The following is a 9338-nucleotide window of genomic DNA, read 5'->3' on the forward strand; positions in this document are numbered from 1 at the left end:
TGTCAGATTTGAGGTACAACCTTTCCTCTCCAACACTTGATGATCTCATGGTCTTGCGGACGAATGCTTTATTCCAAAAGCGTTCTGATCAGCACTTGCCAGCCTTAAACCAAGATGAAAATTCTTTCAGATCCTCTATTAGCTCCAGTAGTGTTTACGAGTTCGTCGAGGAGGAAGGTGAATAGTCATTGTATTTCATGCTCACATGTTTGCTGTCGTTTTTCATAATTCTCGTTTGGAAAGACATTTAAAAGATTAACATTGTAAGATTTATGTATGACCTAATTTCCTTTTTTATTCAAAATTTAAATAATAGCTGTTAAAGTGCAAATACTGTGTTACATACGAGGAGGAGGAACTCTTACTACAAAATTATGACATGTATCATTTACAATCAACCAAAGTTTGTGAAGCATATTTCTTTAATCCATGGTTATTTGTAGGTGTGAAAATATCCATCGAGGATAGATGCTTATTGCGTTTTTCATAAATTAACAGTTCATACACTATTTTATTTTAATTTTCTATTTTCAGGAATTCAGAAAACCAAACAAAATTATGTAATTACACACAAAAGAGTAAATGCCATTTTCCATGAATTGGAAAATTTGCTGCCATAGGAAAATCTAATGTGTATTAATCTTATTGATGTAGTTTTGCATGAAAATGGACACACTTATGAAGCTAGCCACAGCTCACATAGAATTGTATCTGTTTTATTAACTACAATTTGGTTACTGTACTGTGATGTCATATGCTACTTTCAGAAATGTATGTTTGATTAACTACAATTTGGTTACTGTAATGAAGATACGTAACTTTTTTCACAGTTAATTTTCATCCCATTGTTTGGTGCCATTTTGAACTGAATCAAGTGAGGTAAAAGTGACGCGGCGGATTCATATAAACTTTTCGTTTTCATTTCACAGATAATTACAAAAAAGTACAATTGTCAGTACAATGTGAGATACAGTTCTTAAATGAAGAAGTTATAAAAGTTACTCAGTATTTTTCTCGATTTCAAACATAGCAAAACGCACCCAGATCCTTAACATTTGGGTCTGGAAACGGTTTAAGTTCGAGAACTGAAACTGAACTGAAAACTTTCATTCCGGGCCAAACTGGAAGTGATAGTTCAGACCATCCAATTACAGTTCTGGTAGATATACTCCAGTTTCGTTCCAATTTTATTTCGAGAACTAAAAATGAACAGAAGGGTTTCATTCCGGGCCGAACTAGAAGTACAACCTCAGATCATTCTAGTTACAGTTCGGATAGATATGCTCCGGTTTCATTCCAGTTTCAGTTCAAGAACTGAAAGTGAACCGAAAGGTTTTATTCCGGGCCGAACTGAAACTATAACCTCAGATCATTCCAGTTACGGTTCGGACATATAGATTCCGGTTCCATTCCAGTTTCAGTTCGAGAACTGAAAATGAACCGAATGGTTTCATTCCGTGCCGAATTGGACGTAAAACATAAGATCATTCCAGTTCTGGTTCGGACATATATACTCCGGTTTCATTCCAGTTTCAGTTTGAGAACTGAAAGTGAACCGCAATGTTTCATTCCGAGCCGAACTGAAACTGAAACTGAAAGTAGGTTTCAACTGCAGTCCCTGGTCACAATCAGCAAAATATAGTGCCTGCATGAAACATGAAAATTAATGTAAATCTTAATTGGTACCCAAGAAATGGTTCATTAATGAAGAGATTTGTATTAATTTGTTTTGGACAAGTAATAAAAAAATATCCTGGTTCCAAATGCATACAATATAATATCATTGTGTGATGTGCCACCCCCTCCCCTCCCCCACTCAAGCAAAGTATTTGGGATGCCTGGGTGAATTCTATAACATATTGTAGATGATATCAGAGTGGTGGATAGACATACAATATTTAGCTAGTCCACCCTCTACCATAGTTGTCTTTCAAGAAATTAACTTTACACTAATTAGTGGAGTAGCTTCTGGAAACTAAATCAGGGTTATAAGAATTCTGATAAATAACAGAGAGGAGGTGTTAAATCTGTAATGAACCCGAGTGTTTTAAGGTTTTATATTTGTAAAATGTTAAGATTTTTAAAATGTTTGTTATTTTAAATAATGTTCAGATTATCACAGACAACTATAGTTAGACTGGTAAAGTTGTTGTTTGTTGTTGAAACTTGTACATATGTTTTGAAATACATCATAATCTGTTCGTGTTGACGCCACTTTTCCATCTCTGCAGAGGAATGAATGTATGAACCTGCCTGAATATTTTGAACTAACGAGGAGTTGTGTTGGAGAAACAAATGAAGGGGAGGAATCAACAAGAACTTGTTAACGGGTTGAATTCAAGAATAGTTTTTGATTTTTGAGTATTCTTCTTGCCGATAAATTGAAAGTAAGGAACTAATTATGTAATTAGACGTGAGTGACATGTGAGTGAATTGCACAACGTTAGTTTGAAAGTTCTAGTGCTTTAATTGTTAGTTTTATGAAATGTTATGAGAATTGATATTTTCATCTTTTCCGGCTTTAAGAGGTTAACCTGAAGAAATAGATTATGAGGTTTGTAACCTTATATAATAGAAAAATGCATATGCATGTGTGAACCTACAACAGTGTATAATTTCAGATATTGGTGGTGTTATACTTGTTACCCAGCAAGCCCTGATGCGTTACTAAGAGTCTCATGTTCCCAACAAAAGGAGTAGTGGACTAACTTTGTGACGATTGGTGTCCAACTGGACGTTGCAGATCTTACTTCAACGCTCTGGTACACCAATGATTCTTTCTTGTAAGACTTCATGCTGCCAAATATTTAGTTATGATCTTTTGTATTTTTTTACTTGATACCATTTTTTTTTAAAAAAACAAATAGATTACATACACTGGTCAAAACAATTAGGGGAGCAAGCAAGAAATCCCAAAACCAAAGTTGTAAAGTCAAAAGTAGCAATGTATATTGATGAAGTGAGTGTGTCCTCAACCAGTACAATTCATCTGTGATGAATCATCAGCATGAAGAGCTCTCTAGTGACACCATAAGGCACGTTGCAGAATTTGTGATATGAGGAGCAATCACGAGGTCACTTGGGAACACCGGTTGTTTGGTGCTGGCAGACCGTAAGTGCAGGTGGGATTCAGTTGAGTAGTGTTGAATAGGAACGATGGCAGAACAACACGATTTAGGGGAATCTAGCGCATGGAGAGCCATTGGGAGGATGAAAGCAGGGCAAACACAACGTGAGGTGGCTGCAGCCCTTGGCATGTCACGCAGTGTCATTTCCAGGTTGTGGACACGATTTCAACAGACAGGTACAGTACGAAGGAGGCCTGGGCAAGGTCGCCCATGGTCAACAACAGTTAGGGAAGACCGGTACTTAGCATTGTCGGCTTGCAGGAATAGGCAGCAAACTGCAACTGACTTGCAACATGGCCTTGTTTTGGCAACAGGACGAAGAGTCTCGGGCCAAACTGTACGAAATCGCCTGCGGGAAAGGGGTCTTTATGCAAGAAGACCAATGGTGTGTGTCCCTCTGAATGCTCAACACCGTAGGGCCCACTGACAGTGGGCTGTGGAACATCGTGAGTGGGGACATGGAGAGTGGAGTTCAGTTATCTTCTCGGATGAGTCGCGTTTCAGTCTCCAGTCAGATAATCGACGCATTCTCATCTGGAGGGAACGTGGGACTCGCAATTATCCCGCACATGTGCGCAAAGTGTCTCAGTATGGTGGTGGTGGCTTAATGGTATGAGCAGGGATCAGTGTTGATCGACGTACCCCCCTGCACATTATCCGGAACGGTACTTTGACAGCCTTACGGTACCGGGATGAGATCCTCAGGCCTCATGTTGTCCCAATGGCTGCAGATATCGGTGATCGTTTCATTTTTGTGGACGAGAATGACCGACCTCACCGAGCACGTCTGGTTGATGCCATGCTACGGGATGAGGGTATCGTACGAATAGTATGGCCATCATCCTCCCCAGACTTGAATCCCATTGAACATGTGTGGGACACACTTGGAAGACGCATTGCTGCTCGGCCAGTGCCGCCTACAACTCTGCAACAGTTGGAATGGGTGAATATCCCGCAGGCTGTCATTGATAACCTTATTGGTTCCATGCAAAACAGATGTGCAGCTGTCATAGCAGTTCATGGCGACCACACGCCTTATTAGAGGTATGGATCTGTTGCGTATATGTCCATTTCTGTTGTCTTATCACCGTGCTGTTCTCCTGATTTTGTGCAGTACCTTGCAGAAATCACCCCTAGAACTCTGTTGTGCTAATGACTCAATAGACATGTATTGTACTGTTTGAGGACTCACTCACCTAATCAAAATACATTGCTACTTTCGACTTACCAACTTTGGTTTTGGGATTCCTTGCTTGCTCCCCTAATATTTTTGACCAGTGTATATACATAGACAGATATTCAAGAAATACTCTTTTGGAATTTTTTTTTAAATGATAGCAAACAGTCGTCTTTTGGACTTTGAATTGGGTGGAGCTTCAGCTCCAAATGCTATCCTTTGGCTCTGACAGCCCAAGATTCAACATAAAAGTTGCTCACATTCACTTACTAATGCAGACATGTATTCAAGTAAATTTGACATTTCAGTTTTCGCTGTTGAACTGAACTTCATGAATTGGGAATTATATTTTGAAAATTAAGTTTAAGTTAATACTAAGTAATATAAATTAATGGAAAATGCATTTAAATTTTTCCTTGCCATAAGAGATACAAGTTGTCCTTTATTATACTTTGTAAAATGACTGGTGTAAGATCATGAGTGAGCTCGATTCTGGTTTCTTGATCAAAACAACATGGATGCAGATCTTCACGGCGAGATAATTTGTATTGAATTAGAATTGAATAGAAATTAATAATATGCCACTTTAATATTCCTGATAATCTTTAAAGGTTAGTAGTGTTACACGAATAACTCATAAATGTTGTGTAATTTATTTTGATATATGGGTAATGATTTTCTGAAGCAAGTGAAGTAGATTTTCATAAGTGTTTTCCATTGAAGTAATGATATGTTTATATTTTTTTCGCCTCAAAGAATGAATAAAAAAGTAAAGTGCTCCCCTGTGCATAGCACCATGCCATGAAGGCGTATAGGGGGTGTGGGGGTAATGCCCCACACTTTCTTGATCCGGTCATGAGTGGGGGTGATGTGATCAGCATCATGCCCCTGACCGCCTTTACCCCCCAGGGTTTCCCCCAGGTACCCATGTTATTCGACGCTGGGTGGGCGCCGGGCTGCTTCCAATGTTAGAAAAGTTCCCAGATTTGAACCAGCCGGGGATCGAACCTGGGACCTTTAGCATGGTAGTCAGATGCGTTACTGACTGATATTATTATTATTATATTATTACGATATATGAACCAATTTCCGCATGTTGAGAAAATTTCAACATGTTGATAAAATTTCAACATGTTGATAAAATTTCAACAACAAAACTTCGTTTAAATTGCTTTCATAGTAATTGAATTTTACAAGTTCAAACTTACAAGTGCAAGGGAGATCATATACGGACCTAAATATATTTGAAAACATGAATAATTTTAAAAGAATGTAATGTTTATTTGTAACTGATTAAACTGTCGTTAGCTAATGCATCTTTAATGCTGAATTGTGGAATTATATTCAGTTCTTATTTTTAAAAAGTGCAAAACCAGCAAAATGTATAAAAAAAATGGAAGCTGAATTATTTGAGGCAGTTTGGTGGTCTTGGGGCGGTGAAAGTTCAAATTGAATCCATTTGCATATGCAGTATAAAGCAGAAACTGATAAGGAGTAACTACGAAACAAACAAATTTATATTAGTTGTCCTCTTACAAAAGCAGCTATTAATGTTTTGTCTGTGAAAATGGTAAGCAACGTCTACTGTGCGTGTTCGGTGGCAAGTTACAATGCTATCTATTGTTTGATCGCGCGGCAGTCCTCCATCCCCGCCCCCTGTTATCGAGGTTTGAATTAAACTGACGTGTCGCATTCGGTAGTCGGAAATAGAGCTGCATTATTCTTTGATGTGTTGATCGGAAAAGATGATGATACGTATTGCCGAATCACACAAAGGTGCGTATACATGTGTGAACCAAACTGTTCGCGAACCGCTTGTGAACCGTTCGCTTAAATCATTCTTACAGCAAACTTCCAACGATCCTTGGGAAACCGCGAACCACAGGCAAGCATTTCTTCAGTGTTCATCTTGCCATTATGTCTTCGCGTGAGGAAAAGTATGCGATTTTGATGATGAGTGGTGTGGCTTAAGTGATGGGTAGTTTGTGCAATAAGAATAGGAAACGATGACATTGGAGGCACACCAACCAGTACAAAAAATGCACCGGTACGGAGCTTATGATGGATAGAATTCACATTTGTCCGCACAAATATTCATCTCTGCACCTATTTCCCTCCAGGCATCTTATTTTTTTTTTTTTTTTTATGGTCCTTATGTTTAGGATCCCAGAGTAAAGATTTAGTTTTATAAATACCAATAAGTTTTAGAGCATCTTCCTCTGACCACTCCATAATTACATCAAAAACTGCAACAAAACCAACAGAAAATCTGGAGGTTCGCGAGCAGACCAAAAGCAACGAAATACGCACGACGCCGTCCCAGTGTGAACTGCGAACGCCTTTGTGTTCATCAGAAAAACCAACAGCTGATGGATCGCCATGAACGGTTCACAAGCAGTTTGCCCGATGCTGCAACCCACGTCCCAATGGTGAGAATAAGTGGTTCACAAGCAGTACGCGAACGGTTTGGTTCGCACATGTATTCACACTTCAAGACGCAATAGTACGTACGAATATATGCTGTTTTTGTTGTTGCTGGTTGCACCTCATTTACGATCATGACGGTGTAACAATAGTGTAGTTAGTTTATGTCATGGGTGAGAACGCACGTACGTTTGGGTGTGACAATGTATTGAGAGACTTGTTATTTGTGCTATCATTAAAACAACTGTTTCGTCAAGTCGTGGTAAGAGATTTATAAATTATTTGTTGCATTTGTAATTGTAAGCTAAGGTATGTCTGATAAAAGGAAACTCGCGGGTGCAGAAGATCGTAAATGCAAATGACAAAAAGAGCTTTGCACAAATTTCTGAAATTTGGGGCAAGGGATGTAGTGAAGGCCGAAGAATTTAAAATCGATGATGCCATGATCTCAATTGAACATGAAATTGGTCAAAAATTAGACTATGGTTCTGTTATTCATGACTTTGCAAATAGAAAAGTTCATTTGTAAGCTTTCCAACTTAAGGGGAAAAGATACAAAGTGAATAGTATAATCATGAAGAAATCGTGGTTTATGAGACGTACATAATTGTACATACATAGTTTTTTGTAAATAGTGATGAAGTGAAGATATGTTACTTCATGCACAACGTTCTGGAAAATGTACATAATTATATACAGTAAAAATTAAATAGTCATAAATCAAAACAGGAGAGCTGAGAGTTCTGCATGCTGGCAGAAACTATGGTGAGTATGCAACAGATATTTTATTATTATTAGACTTAAATATAATTATTATATTATTTTTTATGAATAACTTATCTACTCACATTATGTATTCTTTCATTTTATTATGTTAAAAATTGGATATACCATGTTAAATTTCCACGGATAACAAGCTTAGTTGTTCATACATTACCTTTGCTTTGTATGTATTTTGAGGTGGGGGTGGCAAGAAGTAAAATTGCATGGGGCGGCAAAATTCTAGGGCCGGGGCTGAACCTACATAACGTTGAATCCTTGAAAGCTATATATTCGTTTTATTCTGCAAAAGTTGCAAATTTAAAGCATTTATTATTCACTTACAGCACAGCCACATAAGATCAAACAAGGATATCTAATTACCAGAGAGGAAATATTCATGAATGTGGAGAAGCAAGAGTTGGCAGATCATGCTTTCCCATCTTAGAGCCAAGTGAGCATGTTTGTTTAGTTCAGAAGATAAAATATTGTGTTATGTGTGGAGAAGTTGCTATCATATGTGAATAATAAAATGGTACTGAATTGAAAAATAGGAACACACGTAGTGTTACGTATTAACAGGAAGGAACAGTTCCTGCAGGATTCGACTATATCATCCTCCACCATGTTCCAAAATTGTGCGAGTTCAATACAGTCTGTAGTTAAGTAAGTAGAAATCCCAAAGTGGTCAAAGTGAGCTGCCTATCTACAGCAAAAGAGAAATAATTGTTGAAACAAATTTATTAGGTATCCATTTTTTTTATCTGCAAAAGTAAGAATATAATGTTCTTGTGATTATTGTTATTAGATAAATAATTTTTTGCAGTACTATATATGTAGCACTGTAGGTACAGTTTTTAAATAATAATCATGATATATCTTAATTTTATTTTTAAATCAAAAACTAATAATTGCTGTAGATATGCAGTACACCATTAGTGTTTTAATTATGTTTAAAAGTTCTTTTTATTCTTAAATGATTACTATTGGTTGGAAGCTCAACTTTATAGAACAAGGACGAAAGTGGAAAAGGCATCAAAATATCTTCTCGAGATTTAAGGTGAAAGAGAAAACAAACATGTGGAGAATAAATATGATGTATTGTAAATGGTGTTTTTAAGGTTATTTTTTTTTAATTGAAGTTAAATTATTTTACAATATATACAAATTATATACCAAGATTTTGACTTAATAAAAAATAAACCCCATAACAATGTGTTTCTTTATAATCCTTTAGGTTTCCTGCATGCATTTGATTATAGTGTCTTGATTGCAACAATGAGAAGAATTCACTGGTTGAAAAATAGTTGTTCTGTACTAAAGAATTTGAAAAGTGTGGAAGTGTTCTTATTCGAGGCGATTTTCCCTATACAATTATTTCATGCACATATTTTACGTGAAATTCAAATCTAGGTCATTTATGTTATGTTATATATGTGTGTGTCCATGAATTGTTCTAAATGCATATGTAAACTTGATCTTGCATTTAAAATTTGTGTCATGTGCTGAAAAGGTCATGTCATGTGCTTTCATAAAAATCTTAATTGTTTGGTACACATCTTTCCCAGTCCGCTCTGGTCTTGACATCCACAGTTGGCCGCAGTGGCTCAGTCGGTAACGTGTCTGACTACCATGCTAAAGATCCCGGATTCGATCCCCGTTGGAAGCGATCCCAGCGCCCACCCAGCGTCGAAGAACATGGGTACCTGGGGGAAACCCTGGGGGGTAAAGGTGGTCAGGGGCGTGATGCTGATCACATCACATCACAATCACTCTCTGTGATGAACCACGGGTGAATCAGTATGGTGTATGCCCTCCTGTGACTGTATACACAGTTGACATCGGCGCTG

The 9338-nt window shown here is 37.5% G+C and overlaps 1 protein-coding gene across 1 annotated transcript in view; it reads left to right on the forward strand.

The window, feature by feature from the left end:
• LOC145989281 (calcium-responsive transcription factor-like) overlaps positions 1-8652 on the forward strand; it is a 62373-nt gene extending 53721 nt beyond the window's left edge. Inside the window, exon 13 of the mRNA XM_083124609.1 lies at positions 7836-8652. The gene's annotated coding sequence lies outside the window, so the exon portion shown is untranslated. The remainder of the gene's footprint in view (positions 1-7835) is intronic.
• The last annotated feature ends 686 nt before the right edge of the window (positions 8653-9338 follow it).

Source organism: Lepisma saccharinum, chromosome 6 (genome assembly GCF_977018435.1).
Source record: "Lepisma saccharinum chromosome 6, izLepSacc3.1, whole genome shotgun sequence".
Classification (NCBI taxonomy): Eukaryota; Metazoa; Arthropoda; class Insecta; order Zygentoma; family Lepismatidae; genus Lepisma; species Lepisma saccharinum.